The sequence below is a fragment of the Ambystoma mexicanum genome, chromosome 8 (genome assembly GCF_040938575.1).
Source record: "Ambystoma mexicanum isolate Mex_15411 chromosome 8, UKY_AmexF1_1, whole genome shotgun sequence".
Lineage (NCBI taxonomy): Eukaryota > Metazoa > Chordata > Amphibia > Caudata > Ambystomatidae > Ambystoma > Ambystoma mexicanum.
In genome coordinates, this window is record NC_090929.1 from 1,353,812,129 (window position 1) to 1,353,830,614 (window position 18,486).

The window sequence follows — 18,486 nt, forward strand, 5'->3', positions numbered from 1 at the left end:
TGCATAATTCAAAGGGCATGACCTGGGACTCGAAAAGCCCGTATTTGGTTCAGAATGCTGTCTTCCATTTGTTGCCCTTCTTCACTGTAACCAGATGGTAAGCTCCCCGGAGGTCTAACTTTATATAGATTTGAGCATTCTTTAGTTGGTCAACTAGTTTGGGAATGAGTGGTAGAGGGTACCTATTCTTCACAGTGATTTGGTTTAACACACTATAATCTATGCATGTTCTGAGGTCCCCTTCCTTCTTTGACATGAAGAAGAGAGCTGAGGAGGCTGGGGACTTCGACGGGCGGATGAACCTATTAGCTATGTACTGGTCTAGATATGTTCTCAGATGCTGATTTTCTTGCTCAGTCAGAGCATAGATTCTGCTGCAGGGAATGTGTGCTCCAGGGACCAGATCGATTTGGAAATGGTAGGTTAGGTGTAATCTGATCACTTGTTCTAGGAACACGGTGGCCAGAGTACCAGCAGTAGGAAGTCCTTCTAGTGGAATAAAATGTGCCATCTAGGAGAAAAAATCCACCACCACTAAGATTGTGTTGAAGCCGTCGCAAGGAGGTAAATCGGTAATGAAGTCCATGGATAACGTATATGCCAGGGGATGGGTGGTATACTTAGTGGACGCAATATTCCTGCGGGACTGGACTTTTGGGATTTCTGCTGTGCTCAGATTCCGCTGGTTGCAATAAAGTGGGCCACATCCTTTCTCCTGGTTGGACACCAGTAATTCTTCCTTATTTTGGCTCGTGTTTTAATAATCCCGGGGTGTCCCTCCACTAATGATTTGTGGTAATTGGCTATAATCTTGTTTTGAGTTTCTTTGTCTCTAATGTATAGTCTCCCTTTGAAGTAGGGAAATTGTCCATGATGGAGTACTGGTCTCCTTTGTTCAACCATTCTTGTTGGGCGGTTTGATCCATTTGAGTCTGGAGGTCGACCTTTAAATCTTCCCAGCAGGTGGTGACTGTGATCTGATTCTGAATTCGTTCCGCCGGAAATATGGGTACTGGTTCTGATGGTATAAATGTGTCTTTGTATTCTCCCATTCGTGACAGAGCGTCTGCTTTTCCATTACGCACTCATGGTCGGTATGTGATTACAAAATCATACTCCGCGAAGTAGACAGCCCAGCGAAGCTGACGAGAAGACTGGGCCTTTGCTGTTTTCAGATATGGCATATTACGGTGATCCGTGATAACGGTGACAGTATGTCTATCCCCCAGGAGGTAGTGTCTCCAGTTTTTAAGGGCTCCTTTGATCACCAATAATTCTTTGTCGGTGGTGGCATAGTTCTTTTCAGGTGCTGTAAACTTACGGGATCAAAATGCTATGGGATGTAACTGCCCGTTGTCTGGATCCCTTTGTGATAACACCCCCCCATGGCCACACTGGAGGCATCAGTCTCCACGATGTAGGGTAGATCAAGTCGAGGGTGCCGGAGAACAGTTGCTGAAGTGAAGGCCAATTTCAATTCTTGGAAGGCGTTTAGTGTCGGGATTACAAGAAAACATTTATTCTTTCTTAGCAAAGAAGTGATGGGATGAACGATTTGAGAAAATCCCGGGATGAATTGCCGGTAGAAATTGGCAAACCCGAGCACACCCTGCACTCCCTTGATCGATGTTGGGGATGGCCATTGAAGAATAGCTTCCACTTTACAAGTATCCATGTGTACCCCTCGTGGGGTAAGCATAAAGCCCAAGAACTCGACTTCTGTGACATGGAAAAAACACTTTTCTAGTTTGGTGAATAGCCGATTCTTGAGGAGTTTCTCCAGGACGGCCCTTACATGTCCCACGTGTTCTTCCTTGGATGCTGAATAATTGAGGATATCGTTGATGTAATCAAGGACACTCAAGTCCACCAGTTTGTGGAGTACATTGTTCATAAAGAACTGGAATGCGGCTGGCACGTTGGATAATTCAAAGGGCATGACCTGGGACTTGAAAAGCCCGTATTTGGTTCAGAATGCTGTGTTCCATTTGTTGCCCTTCTTCACTCTAACCAGATGGTAAGCTCCCCGGAGGTCTAACTTTATATAGATTTGAGCATTCTTTACTTGGTCAACTAGTTTGGGAATGAGTGGCAGAGGGTACCTATTCTTCACAGTGATTTGGTTTAACGCACTATAATCTATGCATGTTCTGAGGTCCCCTTCCTTCTTTGACATGAAGAAGAGAGCTGAGGAGGCTGGGGACTTCGACGGGCGGATGTACCTATTAGCTAGGTACTGGTCTAGATATGTTCTCAAATGCTGATTTTCTTGCTCAGTCAGAGCATAGATTCTGCTGCAGGGAATTTGTGCTCCAGGGACCAGATCGATTTGGAAATGGTAGGTTAGGTGTAATCTGATCACTTGTTCTTGGAACACAGTGGCCAGAGTACCAGAAGTAGGAAGTCCTTTTAGTGGAATAAAATGTGCCATCTAGGAGAAAAAATCCACCACCACTAGGATTGTGTTGAAGTCGTCGCAAGGAGGTAAATCTGTAATGAAGTCCATGGATAACGTATGCCAGGGGATGGGAGGTATACTTAGTGGACGCAATAATCCTGCGGGACTGGACTTTTGGGATTTCTGCTGTGCTCAGATTCCGCAGGTTGCAATAAAGTGGGCCACATCCTTTCTCCTGGTTGGACACCAGTAATTCTTCCTTATTTTGGCTCGTGTTTTAATAATCCCAGGGTGTCCCTCCACTAATGATGTGTGGTAATTGGCTATACTCTTGTTTTGAGTTCCTTTGTCTCTAATGTATAGTCTCCCTTGGAAATAGGGAAATTGTCCATGATGAAGTACTGGTCTCCTTTATTCAACCATTCTTGTTGGGCGGTTTGATCCATTTGAGACTGGAGGTCGACCTTTAAATCTTCCGAGCAGGCGGTGACTGCGATCTGATTCTGAATTCATTCTGCAGGAATGATGGGTACTGGTTCTGATGGTATAAATGTGTCTTTGTCTTCTGCCATTTGTGACAGAGCGTCTGTATTTCCATTACGCACTCCTGGTCGGTATGTGATTACAGAATCATACTCCGCGAAGAAGACAGCCCAGCGAAGCTGACGAGAAGACTGGGCCTTGGCTGTTTTCAGATATTGCATATTACAGTGATCTGTGATAACGGTGACAGTATGTGTAGCCCACAGGAGGTAGTGTCTCCAGTTTTTAATGGCTCCTTTGATCACCAATAATTCTTTGTCGGTGATGGCATAGTTCTTTTCAGGTGCTGTAAACTTACGGGACCAAAATGCTATGGGATGTAACTGCCCGTTGTCTGGATCCCTTAGTGATAACACCGCCCCCATGGCCACACTGGAGGCATCAGTCTCCACGATGTAGGGCAGATTGGGTCGAGGGTGTCAGAGAACAGGTGCTGAAGTGAAAGCCGATTTCAATTCTTGGAAGGCTTTTCAGCGTCGGGAGTCCAAGAAAACATTTATTCTTTCTTAGCAAAGAAGTGATGGGATGAACGTTTTGAGAAAATCCCGGTAGAAATTGGCAAACCCAAGCACACTCTGCACTCCCTTGATCGATGTTGGGGATGGCCATTGAAGAATAGCTTCCACTTTACAAGTGTCCATGTGTACCCCTCGTGGGGTAAGCATAAAGCCCAAGAACTTGACTTCTGTGACATGGAAAAAACACTTTTCTAGTTTGGTGAATAGCCGATTCTTGAGGAGTTTCTCCAGGACGGCCCTTACATGCCCCACGTATTCTTCCTTGGATGCTGAATAATTGAGGATATCGTTGATGTAATCAAGGACACTCAAGTCCACCAGTTCGTGGAGTACATTGTTCATAAAGAACTGGAATGTGGCTGGCGCGTTGCATAATTCAAAGGGCATGACCTGGTACTCGAAAAGCCCGTATTTGGTTCAGAATGCTGTCTTCCATTTGTTGCCCTTCTTCACTTTTACCAGATGGTAAGCTCCCCGGAGGTCTAACTTTGTGTAGATTTGAGCATTCTTTACTTGGTCAACTAGTTTGTGAATGAGTGGCAGAGGGTACCTATTCTTCACAGTGATTTGGTTTAACGCCCTATAATCTATGCACGTTCTGAGGTCCCCTTCCTTCTTTGACACAAAGAAGAGAGCTGAGGAGGCTGGGGACTTCGACGGGCGGATGAACCTATTAGCTAGGTACTGGTCTAGATATGTTCTCAGATGCTGATTTTCTTGCTCTGTCAGAGTGTAGATTCTGCTGCAGGGAATTTGTGCTCCAGGGACCAGATCGATTTAGAAATGGTAGGTTCTGTGTGGAGGGAGCGTATTAGCTTGTCCTTTTGGAACACGTCCAAAAAATCTTGATATTTGGAAGGTAATGTACACGAAATTCAAAGGTTGGGTTTCCCCTTGAGTTGTAGTTTCCTCACGTCCCTATGGTAGCAGCTCTTGGCACATTCCTGGGGGAAGGTCAGCTTTCTTGTGCACCAGTCAATCCTTGGGTTATGGGTTTCAAGCCACAGCATTCCTAGGATCATTTGGAACTGGGGTGCCCCTATGAGATCAAATTAAATGGTTATTAAATAGAACAAATAATAAATAAGCCCTTATTTATTATTTATTCTATTTAATATTTATTTATGTTTCCTCTCCTCTGCTTTGCACTTTCCACTCCCCTCACCCCCTGCACTCCCCCCCCCATTTTCCTCTCCCTTGCACTTGTGCTTTCTTAAATGTCACTGGGCCTTGTAAGATCGCTGTTTTCTGTTTTTTCTTTGTTCCCCTACCTTTCTGCCTGGTCGCACTCTGAAACACTTGTGTACGAGCGCGATATCAATAAAATATCATTTCATTTCATTTCCTGATGACCATCCTGACATGTCAGCATTACCTTATCGTTGTGTTGAGTTACTGGCCCTGAAGACAGCTGAGAGCAATCCACGGCAGTAATGTTTTCCCAGTGTGGTTTTTGCTGAAGTGGGAGGCCTATCCGTGTGGCCAAATCCTGACTGATGTAATTTCCCACCGCACCACTATCAATGTAGGCTTCTAGAGCATGTACCCTTGATGGTTGTTGGTGATGGGTTATTAGCACTGGAAGGAACAGGTGTGAGGTCGGTACAACTTTCTTGATTCCGCTCAACAAGTTGACCCCTAGACTTGCCGGGCGTCCGGGTTTTCTGACTTCTGTTCTTTTTCTTCGTTGCCATTGTCCATGGCCCCTACCATCCTCTTGGAGCGTTTAATAGGGCAATCTCGCAAGAAATGTCTAGCCTGTCTGCAATACAAGCAAAGTTGTTGTTGCCTCCTTTTTTAACTCTCAGCCTTAGAAATGGGAGCTCGTAATCCCCCTATTTGCATAGGTTCAGTGGTTTCTTGAGCCCTGGTTTGATTATCCCGAGGCCTTATGTAAACTGATCTCCCTTCCGCCCTCGTGCGGTCCATTTCTCGGTCTTGTAATCAGTGATCTAATTACACAGTTAGGTTGATATAATCCACATAACATTCGGGTGGATTAACAACTTTAGCTAGTACGTCCTTTAACTCACCACGTAGCCCCAGTGAAAAAGTGTGGTCCGTTTCTCTTCCGGGGAATTAGTCTGTGCTATGAGGCGGTTGAAGGTGGTAATATAACTCAATAAGTCATGGTTTCCTTGTCTAAGAGATAGCAATTCGTTGTCTAACACTTGTCCTTGGGTGTGTCTGGCAAACAATTTTTCCAATTCCCATTGAAAATCCACAAAGTTCCAAAGTATCGGATCGTCCTGGGTCACTAATGGTATGGACCAATCAGCAGCAGAGCCTCCTAAATAGGAAAGTACAAAGGCCAGCCTTGCGCTATCGTTAGGGAAGGCTCCTGGTCGGTACAAAAAGTGGAGGTGACACTGGTTCATGAACACAACATATTTGTTTGGGTCCCCAAAGAAGCGTTCTGTTGGGACCAGTGGGACTGTCCCTGGAAGTACCACCTGCACTGGTGGTGACGGCTGTGGCAAAGGAGCTGGTGTAATTCCGGGTAACGGAATATGTCCTGCGTGTGACTGGAGCATTTGCTTTGCCAGATCTTCTGTTCGTTCCTGGGCTGCAATAAGGTCTCTCCTCAAGGAACATGTCTCTTGTCTTGAGGCATGCACCTCAGCCTGTAGCTCCCCCAGTAATTGGGCTAACTGGTCGGTTTCAGATGTTTCCATAACACCCAAACAGAGATTCAGAGAGGCTTTGCATTCTGTTACGCTCACCTGGTCTCTGCGGGTGCATTGGGGCACAGTTGGAGCCCTCCCTCGACTTGGCTCCTCTGGATCACCTCCCTCTCCCGGTTGTTGCAGAGCCTGCTGTTCTGGATACTGGTATCACCCCTGAGAGAAGATGAGAGCTAATGTGAATGGCGTGGGGGTGTCGTGACTTCCCTCGACCCTCTCCTGCCAAAATGAAGTATGCAAGTGTTTTCCCACGCAAGCTCACCTGTTCTGTTGTAACGTTGAGCTATCCGTCATGCTTATCGTAGCAGGGGCGCATAGAGCGGACCGAGTTGCTTCCCTGGTCTGTGGAAGTGTCGATCCAGACCGGCTGCGACCAATCCACTTAGAAGGTAAGTCTTTTGGTTGTGATTATAGTTTGTTTATTATAATGTCTTTGTCTTGTTCAATAATAATTCTTGCAATGTCTATTCTCATCCCTATAGGTATGAAGAAGCAGATCAGAGTCGTGGAGCAAATCCGGGGAGTTCCTTGAGCCTGATGGAACTGGTAAATTGGCCTTTCTAAAGGAACTATAGGCACTGGTATGGTGGTCAAGCATTCATTATTATTTTGACTTCTAACCTGTTGTTCTCTCTTTTCTCTTGCAGGAGAAGGCTGACGGTGAAGAATGAAGTCCGGATGCTTGATGCAGCTCCGAGGTTAGAGGGTGAAGACGTCGTGAAGAAAAGGAATGAAGTAGACCTCCGGTTAGCTGGATGCCTGGATCAGGTGAGAAGAAGGACCCGACTCCGGTAGAGATGGTATTCAGGTAAGAGGCGCACACAGCGATGGAGTAGCTGGATTCAGGTAAGAGGTGCACACAGCGATGGAGTAGCTGGAATCAGGTAAGAGAAGTGCTGTCCGCGGTGGAGATGCTGGAATCTGGTAAGATGTCTTCAGAAATGAAGCAGCTCAGATCAAGTGGATGTGCAGGTAAGAATAGCGGTAAGCATTACACTGCAAAAGCAGAACAACTTGAAGAAGAGGCATGTGTATGGGTTGGCCTAATATAGGCTGGCCCTGGCCCCTCCCTTTAGCCCCGCCTAGTGGCTCAACCTTGCGCCACCCAGGGACTCCTGCACGTGCCTTCCAATGTTGTTCTATGGCCACGCCCGGCCCTGCTGCGCGTGCCTTTGGCACAGAGAGTGATAGGCACAGTTTTATATGAGCCTGGCGCCAGAGGCACCAGGACTGGGTCCATTTGGACCATGGGGATGAGGGAGGACTGGCCCTTAGTTCTCTGGCCATGACAACCCAGTACGTGGATGATCTCCTTATATGCAGTAAGAGTGAATAACAGTGGGGGGGCACTGTTGCGCACATCAAACATGGCTGCCTGAAGGGAGAGCTCCAGCTCGAAAGCAATCCTTATATGAAATAAATCCTCTCGGCACTGTTCTAAGCACACCAACAGGCTAAAATGTGGTGGTGGAAGGCTAAAGGCACATCCCCTGAAAAAACGGCGCAAATACATGGTATGATCGTCGAGATATTGCCTCCGAAACTCTTGACGGCCGGGAGGCTTCTGTGCGGCCGCACGACCGCTCCATGAGAATACCAGCAACAGGCCGTGCTGGGGGAGGGGCCCACATTGCCTGCGACATCCTAAGGTCAGTGAAGGACGCCGAGTGGCCGCCTTGCCCTGGAGCGCCATTAACAGCATTGGCCGACACCTCTTGAGACCTGCGGTGGGAGACGGGAGAAGGAGAGAAACAGGAAAAGAAAACTGGAGGCCGCTCCCACCAGGTGTGAGGCTGGAGACACTGTGGCTGCCGCAGGGGGCGTGCCCCCATGCCTGCATCTCCACGTGGCGACTACTCAAAGCTCTGCGGTGAGAAGAAGACCAGAGCCAGAGACACGCGGGGAGGGAGGATACTACCCACCCACACCAAGTAAGTGAGGTGAGGCGAGGGGGGAGCTCCTGTTGTTGCCTAAGCATCCGTGGAAGTACACCATCCAGCGCGCGACCCACAGTGGCAGCCACTTGGGGGGGAGGCTTCCTTTATAAACTGCAACTGTGATCCCAGGAGGCACAATAAACTGAACCCTGATAAACCCTGGCAGAATCAACGATTGGGTCAATATAAGGCCCCAAGTGCGAACAACCGCCCGCAACCCTGGCACATCCTAAATATAATGGAAACATATACGCAGCCCCTGCAGCCGAGATCCCAGCTGCACCAGAAGCGCTACTTAACATCTTAATAAGACAATAATTCAAACAGGCTTGGGGATAAGCCTGGGGTGGATTTGGCCGCTAAAGGGGCGGCAGAGTCACCCCTGGTGCACGTGCAAACATCCTGAGCTAGGAGCAGACGTAAAGGGGAGCACTCCCCCATCTTCTCCTGTGCAACATTGCGTTTGGTGGTGCTACGTGGGAGTACACAGTCCACCCTTAACTGTAAACCACAACACATGGGCCGCAACGAAAAGAAGGGCACGGGAGGGGAAAAAAACGGCCCAATGGACACTTTTGCCAACTCGCAACCACACGGGGCGGCCGGGGGGGCACCTCAGGCACCTAATAGACAGGAAGGAGATCCACTAGATCGCCTGGCAACACTGGTGCAGATTGTATTCATGGCAGTGAATGTAAAGTTGGGCGATATAGTGGTGACAATCGGATCCCTAAAAGCACAAGTTGAGAAAGAAAGCGCGCGTATCTCGGAAGCAGAAAACAGGATAAGCACCATGAACGAGGATACGATTTCACAACACAGCTGCGACATAGCCCAACTCAAAACGGAACTGCACAAAACTCAAAAAACTCTGAAACGTTTGGTAAGGGACCCATGGAGAGACAAGTGGAAAATCTGCTGAAAGATATCCTAGGAGCCGACTCCGTTTCGGAGCACTTTCTAATTGAGAGGGCCCACCGTACCCTAGCACCATCTCCGAAGCCAGGAGCTCCCCCCGCACCATAATCGCATGACTCCTTAACTACAGGGACAGAGACACCATATTTGGACTATCCAGGGAGAAAGGAACTTTGCATCACGAGCAAAATAGAATCCACATATACCCAGACTTCTCAGCCAACATACAAACACAAAGAAGGTCCTATGAAATGGTCAAAAAACAACTGTGGATGCGCAACGTACCATATGCCCTCATCTTCCTGATGAAAATGAGAATACAACACGGGGGAAGAGCTAATTTCTCTGAGAACCCCACAGAGGCTATGGCATATATGGAGGCTTCCATCCCGTTGCCTCCCGGAAATCGGTCAATTGATGAAAATGTGAGACCACAACCGGGAGATGAGAGACGAGACCCTACAGATTGAAGAAAAAAGAAAATACGCTTCCTACCTATCGTCACAAGAATAAAGATATACTAGCATGGACGGCCTGAACAAAGATTTATGGTTAATCGAGCCGTGAGCCTCCATGGAGGGCTTGTCAAATGGCTATAACAGACGACCCTCAGGAATGCTCCACCAGTTCGAGGGAAAGAGAACCGAAGGGCAGCATCGTCAAGTTCGGGGAGATGATGTGGGTAGGGGGCCAAAATGTCACAGGATATTTAGCTCCATTGAGCTATGTGGGAATGGGTGGGGGTGTTGAGGTTTTGGGACCCAGTTGGAGGGGTCCTACAAGTTAAACATTTTCGTCGCGCCGCAGCACATGAAACACTTCCAAGAAACAATGAAGCAAGAGACATAGTGAAGGTATACAGACATGGCACACACTAATGTGACGGCTCAAGGGCTAAAGCTAAAACTTCTTACATGGAATGTCCATGGACTGAATAACCGCGCTAAATTGAGCAAGGTGGGAGCCTATGTCACCAGACACAACCCCCAAGTGATCATGTTACAAGAAACGCATGCACTCCAGAGGGTCAACGCTGAGTTCTTGAGAGGGTGGGGGCAGCACAGATATCACACCGAATACTCTTCACAGGCAAGAGGAGTACTTACCCTAATCCACCCCTCTGTTGGCTTCCGATTTGAAAAAAGCAAAATAGACTCTCAGGGTCGTTATGTCATAGTATGGGGCAGTATTGCTGGAGAACAACTAATACTGGTGAATACGTATGTGGATGACCTTGATTTTTATACAAATGTGGTGCACGAGATAGGCTTGTCTGGGGGCGAGTAGATATTATGGGGAGGAGATTTCAACACCATCTTGGATATCACTCTAGACCGCTCCACCTCTAAACACAGAAATCCCACAAGAACATCCGTTACTTTACGACACATCCTGTCGCAATTGACAATGGTGGATGCCTGGAGAACACTACACCCGCATAAAAGACAGTACTCGTTTTAATCCTCCGTACACGATACCGAATCTCGTATAGATTACTGGCTGGTGTCTGCATCTCTTATGAACCAAATCGATAATAGCAAAATACTTCCCTGCACCCTATCGGATCATTCCCCCATCCTTATAGATACAACATTAGGAAACGTGAAACCCCCGGTCAGGAAATGGAGGATGCCACCTGACATCCTTAAGGACCCAGCAGTAGCAGACGCGCTACACACAGAGGTAGAATACTTCCTTGAAACCAACAAAGGCTCAGTCGATAAATATGCAACCCTATGGGAGACCTTTAAGGTATGGGTGATGGGGATCCTGAACTCTAAATCCACTGAGCTGTTGAGGTCTGTCAGGGAGGAACTGGCGGAAGTGGAGAAACCTTTGGGAGAGCTAGAAACGCGATATACAACCGCACATGAAGACAACATCCTGGCAGACATCAATAGTAACCTACAAGAGTTTAACAAATTAGCTACAAGGGAACTTCTATATTTGGCAACTCCAATCAGAGCATGCAGATACGGTGAAGGGAACAGGGCGGGTTGCACCCTGGCCAACCTGTTAAAGGCCAGGAGACATCATACACCGATTTCCAGCATAATAGCGGGGGACGGCACAGTCACCACTAGTGAGGAGGACATAAATAGAGAATTCACCCATTTCGATTAAGAATGATATGCTAATCACAACCTGAAATCAGCCACTGCCACTAGAGACTATCTAGACAATATTACACTCCCGACATTGCCCATAGAGCATAGATTACTGCTGGACCAGCCTATAACAATTGACGAGATAACGGAAGCAATAAAGTCACTAGCCAACGGAAAGGCACTCGGCTCAGACTTCCTGGGAGCCGAGTTATACAAGGAGCTCCATGAGGAGCTAGCCGCGGTATTACTGTCTGTGTGGGAGGAGGCCATAGAGTTAGGAACACTTCCAGCATCCATGACAGAGGCCATAATAAGGGTACTCCCGAAGCCCAGGCGTCCGCCGAATAAGATGTCCTCTTACCGGCCCCTATCCTTAATAAATTGTGATGCAAAAATATTTGTTCAAATCTTGGCCATGAGACTCCTACCTAACATGCCCATGCTGGTACACCCAGACCAGTGTGGATTTATTCCCACCAGGTCAACGGCACTGAATCTCCGAAGGCTGTTCGGTGTCATGGCCCAGATCAATCCCGAAGCCTAGGCAGTAGCCATATCCTTGGACGCTGAAAAGGCGTTTGATCCAGTGTCATGGATGTACCTGTTTATGGTGCTAGAGAAATTTGGATTAGGCCCATACTTTCTAAAATGCGTAAGGCTATTATATACTAACCCGGAAGCCAGGGTACTGACTAACCGTACCATGTCTGAATGGTTTGGACTGGGAAGGGGTACGAGACAGGGTTGCCCGTTTTCCCCCAAACTGTTTGCACTCATGATGGAACCAGTCGCAGCAGCTATTAGGGAACACCAAGGACTGAGGGGTATAAAGATGGCTGGCCTAACCCAGTCAATATCATTATACGCAGATGACACTCTATTGTACATCTGAGAGCCGGACATACACCTGGGGCCAGCAAAGGAAACCATACATGAATTTGCAGAATACTCAGGATACAGAACTGCTCCAAATCCAAAATCTTCCCGCTGACCCCTAGCACTAAGTGCCCGAACAACACGCAAGGTCTACAGTGGTCTCCTATTAAGATAAGACACCTGGGTATTATTGTGTCGGGAGACAGGGCATCCCTATAATCAGACAACCATGACTCACTATTAAATACGATTTCCACCAATCTCCGCCTATGGGCTAAGCTTCCCATCTCGCTTATCGGCTGGGTCGCTAAATTGAAAATGGTTATCTTACCAAAGCTATTATATATATATTTATATATATTTACTAATATCCCGATATGGCCTGATAAACAGTTCTTTGATACTCTTAAATCCATGGCTGTAGAGTTTGTCTGGTGCGGGGGGCGGCCAGAATGAAATGGGGGAAGATGGTGGAACCCTACAATAAAGGTGGCATTGCAGCTCCAGACTTCGAATTATATTGCCTCGTAGCCCAGGTCCAGTTTGTCAGGCACTGGTACGATGATCAAGACACCTCACCACACATCTGTTTAGAGAAACACGCAGCATACCCAACCGACTTAAGATCCGTCATCTTCAAAGATAAACACAAAGATGAATGCCCATTTGACCCAGTCAGTACAACAGTGCACGCATGGTCAGAGATCTACTGTAGGCTTGGACTGGAGACAACACATTATTCGGAGGCCCCATTCTGGAACTTCCCCGGTATAGCACCCACATACGATCCAGATGTACAGAAGACATGGGACCCCAAGGGCGAATTTAAAATCAGAGACATTTTCCCCAATGGTAGATTTATAACACTGCAGGAGTTCAAAACAGGGTTGGGAAAAGACCAGTTGAAGATACTACAATATCACAGAATGAGGATGGCCTTCAAAGCTAGATAGCCACTGTTCCTGGATGACCCCCCCACCACACCCATGCCTCATGGCTCTGTCCACCCGGTCGGGAACAAGTGTCTCAGGACTCTACACGGCTATACAGGCCAACACTCCGATGGTAAACACTATAAAGGCCTCCTGGGAAACAGACCTGGGTATTACCATAACAGATGAATCCTGGGTGAGATACTGTGAACTGACCAAGAGGGTATCCATGAACGCAGGCCTCTGGTTGATTCAATTTAAGGTTTTGAACAAGTTACATTACACTCCCACAAAAAATTGCAAATATTTACACAAAATTGCCCCGGTGGATGCTAGAAGTGTGGAACTCAACAGGCTGACTCATTCCACATGTACTGGAGTTGCCTACACATATGTGGATTCTGGGGGGAGGTAGCGAAAATCCTGGAAGAGGTCACACAGGTCCCGGCGGACCACACTTCTCAGAAATAACTATTTGGGGATATAGGAAAGAGATCTGAGGTGACCAGAAGGCTCTTCAATATTACATGCGCAGTAGTCAAAAAGTGTATTCTGCATAAGTGGAAGAGTGCACAGGCACCACACGTAAATCACTTCCTCAAAGAGCTAATGTATGTTAATGACTGCGAGGAGCAGTATGTAATGTTACTCCTGAATTCAAGTAAACCAAAGGACATTTGGGCCCCGTTCAGAGTGTATCTATGTGAGTTGGGCTAAGCCAGTAGCAGCCCGACAGGGCCCAGAAATGCGTCAGATTTGTAAATACTGTATATTATGTTGTGAACCTGAACTGAACGTCTCGGTTGTAAATATATATGGAATGTCATGTTGTTGCAATGTTGTGGACCACAATCAATAAATAAAGTATTTTAAAAAAAGGAGTGAATAAGAGTGCAGAGCTGATTCAATTGCCTTGCTAAATTTACTGGCCATGAAAGGATACAAGGTGGACAAAGGTAAACTGCAATACTATCTAGCAGAAGTGTTATACTTAGGACAGTTGATTTCAGAAGATGGCAAAAGAATTATACCTGACCGAGCAGCAGCAATACGTCGCACAATAATACCCAAGACAGTGAAGGACATGCAGAAATGTCTTGGCATATGTTATTATTGCTGTGCATGGATCCTGGATTATGCGGCCTACACATGCCTGTTGTTGCAAGGGTTAAAAGAAGCACAAAAGAATAGCACCCCAATAAAATGGACACTGGAAATGATGACACAATACTTACAATTAAAAGACCTCATCGCACATGCCCCAATTTTAGCAAACACTGATTATGACTGGGAGTTTTACCTCTTTTCACATTGCAATGGAATACTGATGACAGCAGTTCTAACACAGAAGACTTGACTAAGCCACAAGCCATTGGCCTACTAGAACGGCACATTAGACTCAGTGATGCAGGGCCACTTTGCGTGCGAACAAGCTCTCACAGCAGCGGCCTTCACGATAGAGAAAAACGCACCATTGTAATGGGATGCTCAGTAGCACTGTATCGAGAGCATTCACTCTTTGCCATTCTAGAGAGATCAAAATCAACACTCACCACACAAAGAGCAACAGTTTATGAGATCATAATATCCAGCCCAAATGTCCATGTAGTTAGATGTAAAAGTGTGAACCCTGCTACATTCATTACAGAGCCCTGTACTGTAGAAGATATGCAAGAACACGATTGTACCACATACAAGGGGGAGGGAGATAATATTGCAAAAGCAAGTGAAAACGCCCTCAAAGAGAGGGAAATATATTTTGTGAATGGGTCAGCATCAATTGACAGTGAGACAGGAGAAAAGCATGTAGGTGCAGCAGTAGTAAGAATAGAGGGGGAGGATTACGAAGTTATAGTGCAGAAACGCCTCCCATCGCATTACTCAGCACAAGCAGCGGACTTAATTGCACTAATTGAAACATTACACACAGCTAAAGGATGTGCCGTGATGATATATTCTGACTCGGCATATGTGACAACGATGGTTCATTTGGGGTTGTCACAATGACAAAGAACAGGGTTTAGGAGGGCAGATGGCTCGCCTGTACAACATGCAGCATTATTAAATGATTTGATTGAGGCACTAGCAGAACTGTCAGTAGTAGCGTTGGTAAAGTGCCAGGCACACACCAACAACACAGACGCGATTTCGCTCGGAAATGCGGCAGCGGACACAGCCGCAAAAGAAGCAGCCTACTTTGATGTCACCCAAAAACTAGAATGCATTGTAAAAACACCCAGTTTAGAAGTGCAGGAAGAAGGATACAACTGTACACCCATTCTGCAAGTGATAGAATTACAAAGACGTACACCCCCAGAAGAACAGGAATTATGGGGAAAAAGAGGATGCAAGCAGTCACCGACAGACTTAATATGGCAACAGGAGATGACAGGAAAAGTAGTGATTCCCATAGAATTGTTACAAATAGCATTCCAACAACTACAATTTCCAATGCATGTAGCAAAACAACATATTGCAGAAGACATTTAAGAAGAATGGTTTGTCCCCAATTTACAGGAGCACTTATCAAAATTAACAATTGAATGTACAACATGCCAAATATACAATTCAGGTATGACACTCAGGGCATTATGAGGAACACTGCCACATTGACTATACAGACATGGGAGAAAGATGTAATGGGGCAAGGTATCTCATTGTAATAGTTTGTCCCTTCTCACGGTGGGTGGAAGCTGGATCATGCCCCCGTCCCATTGCAAGGTGCTCAGAAATGTTTTTGGTATGAGAGGTTTTCTCTCTGTGGGTTATATGCGATGTGATCAGGTCAGATAACGGCACCCATTTTGTAAATGACCTCTTCAAGGAGGTGACCACTGTGTTAGGGGTAAAACACAAATTGTGTTCGATTTATCACCTGCAACCTAACGGAATGGGAGAAACAATCAACGGCCTGCTTAAAAGTAAATTGTCCAAGCTATGCAACACACTTAAAAAGAACTGTGTGTATTGCTTGCCCCTAGCACAGTTCCAACTCAGAACGCAACAAAGCAAGGATCATCATTTGAGCCTGCACGAAATAGTGACGGGACGGCACATACATACACCACTATCCCCAGTAAGGAGAGCATCAGACACTCACAGAGCTGCCACAGTGCTAGGGGATGAATTTAAGGAATACCTTACCCAACTGACACGTGCAGTGCAAAGTATAGCAAAGCCAATAGCACCCCCATTCACATAGGATAATGAAACAGACACAACACCAGCAGAAGACAGCCCCACAGGACAGTTAACGCCAGCAGAAAATGTGTATGTGCGCAGTTTCGTGCGGAGATGGAACTCCCCACCATTTCACAGCCTTTACGAGGTAATATATTGCATGCCCATCGCAGTAAAAGTGAAGGGGTTGAAGTACTGGGTGCATCTCTCAGATTTGAGAAGGGCACACAAGAGCACAACACCCCAGAGTGAACAACAGCAGAGCGAAGAAGTGGCTAACATAGAGGAGAAAAAGATAAAATACAAAATGAGAAAGTAGAAAAAAAGGACAATGAAAGGATTGCAAAAAAGTAAACATACAACAATGAACAATGCATATAAAGATATGTTAAAGAAATGTACAGTATCTCTCTCTCTCTCTCTCTCTCTCTCTCTCTCTCTGTCGCTTACTATTTTTTCATGTCTTTCTCTTGGCTTACCTTATCTGAGTATCTTTCTGCACTCTAATACAAGTTAAAGGAATAGAAGTAGAAAAGTGAATGTGAGAAAAATTAGCTGATTACTTACTAAAAGGTTTTTTGATTGGTTAAAATAACTTAAAGGGTGTCAGTAGAAATGTGTGAATAGTAATGTGCTATTTTTAATGGGAAAGAACCAGACCAATGAAACAAAAGGTACTCAGACATAAGCACAACAGCCAAACAAGCAACAAATGAGAGGTGCTATGTTTGCTCTCTCATTCCTCATGCCACGAGCACACCCAAAGTTCTTATACCTCAAGAAGTGCCCTTTTCGGATGCCCAGTGTTTGGTTCATCTAGTATTGTGTAGAATTCGAAGCACCTTCCAGTCACACAATTACGATAGAAATGCTGCAAAACGAAAAAACCTGCACGGGTAAGCCACAAGGAATGATCTGCATCAAGGAACCATTTTTGTTATCAAAGGGACACGGTTCACTGAAAACAAGTGGCATAATGAGACAATCACGTGCAAATCAGAGGCATTGCGAGGTCTAACGGAAGAGAACTTTCAATGGGTCAAAGAGACACACACTCCGGTCTGGTCACAGCACATCGCAAAACTCACGTGGGTCACACTTCTCGAGAAACCCATCAAAACACAGAAAGAAATGAACATGAACTTTATTTCCATGGCAAAGAGAATGTACAGATGGGCTCTAACAGACAATGCAACAAAACAATCATCATCCTGAATATTAAAAAGGGTACAGCAGCACTCATGGACATGTATTGGGTATGTGGCAAGCAAGCATACCTGCAACTCCCACCCTCGTGGAGGGGTACCTGTGCCATGGCCACACTGCATTTGGCATTAATGGTGATTCTAGAGAGCCGTATCCAAGGGGGGAGAAATTCTGCTGGCACATCAGCAGCAACCCAGCCAGCAAACGCAGAGTCCTCCGCATATGACATTCTGTCTGAAAACCAACTACAAGACAGAGTGTCCCACAAAAGAAGGTCATCCAACTATATCTCCGGCAAGTCATCAGAACTGTTGGCTGAGATTACAGATAAATACAAGCTCTTCAACCCTGCTGAAACATTTTTTTCATCCCTCCTACCTAGTGCCAGGACTTCAGGTGCGAACAAACGCCAAATGGCTGTAGATCCTGTGCTGAGAGCTGATCCAACTGGCCAACGACACTGAAGAAGGATTCAACGTGATCAAGGTGGAACTCCACACCCCACAGTTAATGACAATGCAGAACCGGTACGTCCTGGACCTCCTCACAGCAATGGATGGTGGTGTTTGCCAAAAAAACGGGAGTGCCTGCTGTACATTCGCACCCTCTGAAGATGCGGACAATGGGACCCTTTCCCTCGTCATGTCAGCAATGCATAGTTTGGTGGAAAGAATGCGGAAGGAAGGAGGAATAGAGCCAAGCAACTGGTTTGATGACATCTTCAATTGGATACTGTCCAGGTTCAGCATGATGATGAACATTTTTGTCCCACTCATCGTGTTCCTGTTGCTATTTTTCTGTGTGTGCCAGATGGGAATTAGATGTTGTGCAAAATCAATGCCTAGTTCTGCAATGATGATGGTAACAATGGGCACATGGACAACGGTGCAAAATATGAAAGATGCACAGGTTCAGAATGGGGAGTCAGGTCCATCTAAGTATCGCATGACTGCAGTATAGCGCCATCCTGGGGATAGGGTGGATAATTTGTATCACACCAAAACCAAAGAGCCGCGAGAATTTCAGTGGTATAGAGAGGTCTGGGTGGACCTGGATGGGGATGGGGGAATGTACATGACATGTAAACCTGGTGAATATGCCAGAAGTAGTCAGAGTTTATGAAGTGTGTGTAGGGCTTGGATGCCGATCAAAGGGACACCCGCATGTGATGAAGCAGTGCAAGAAG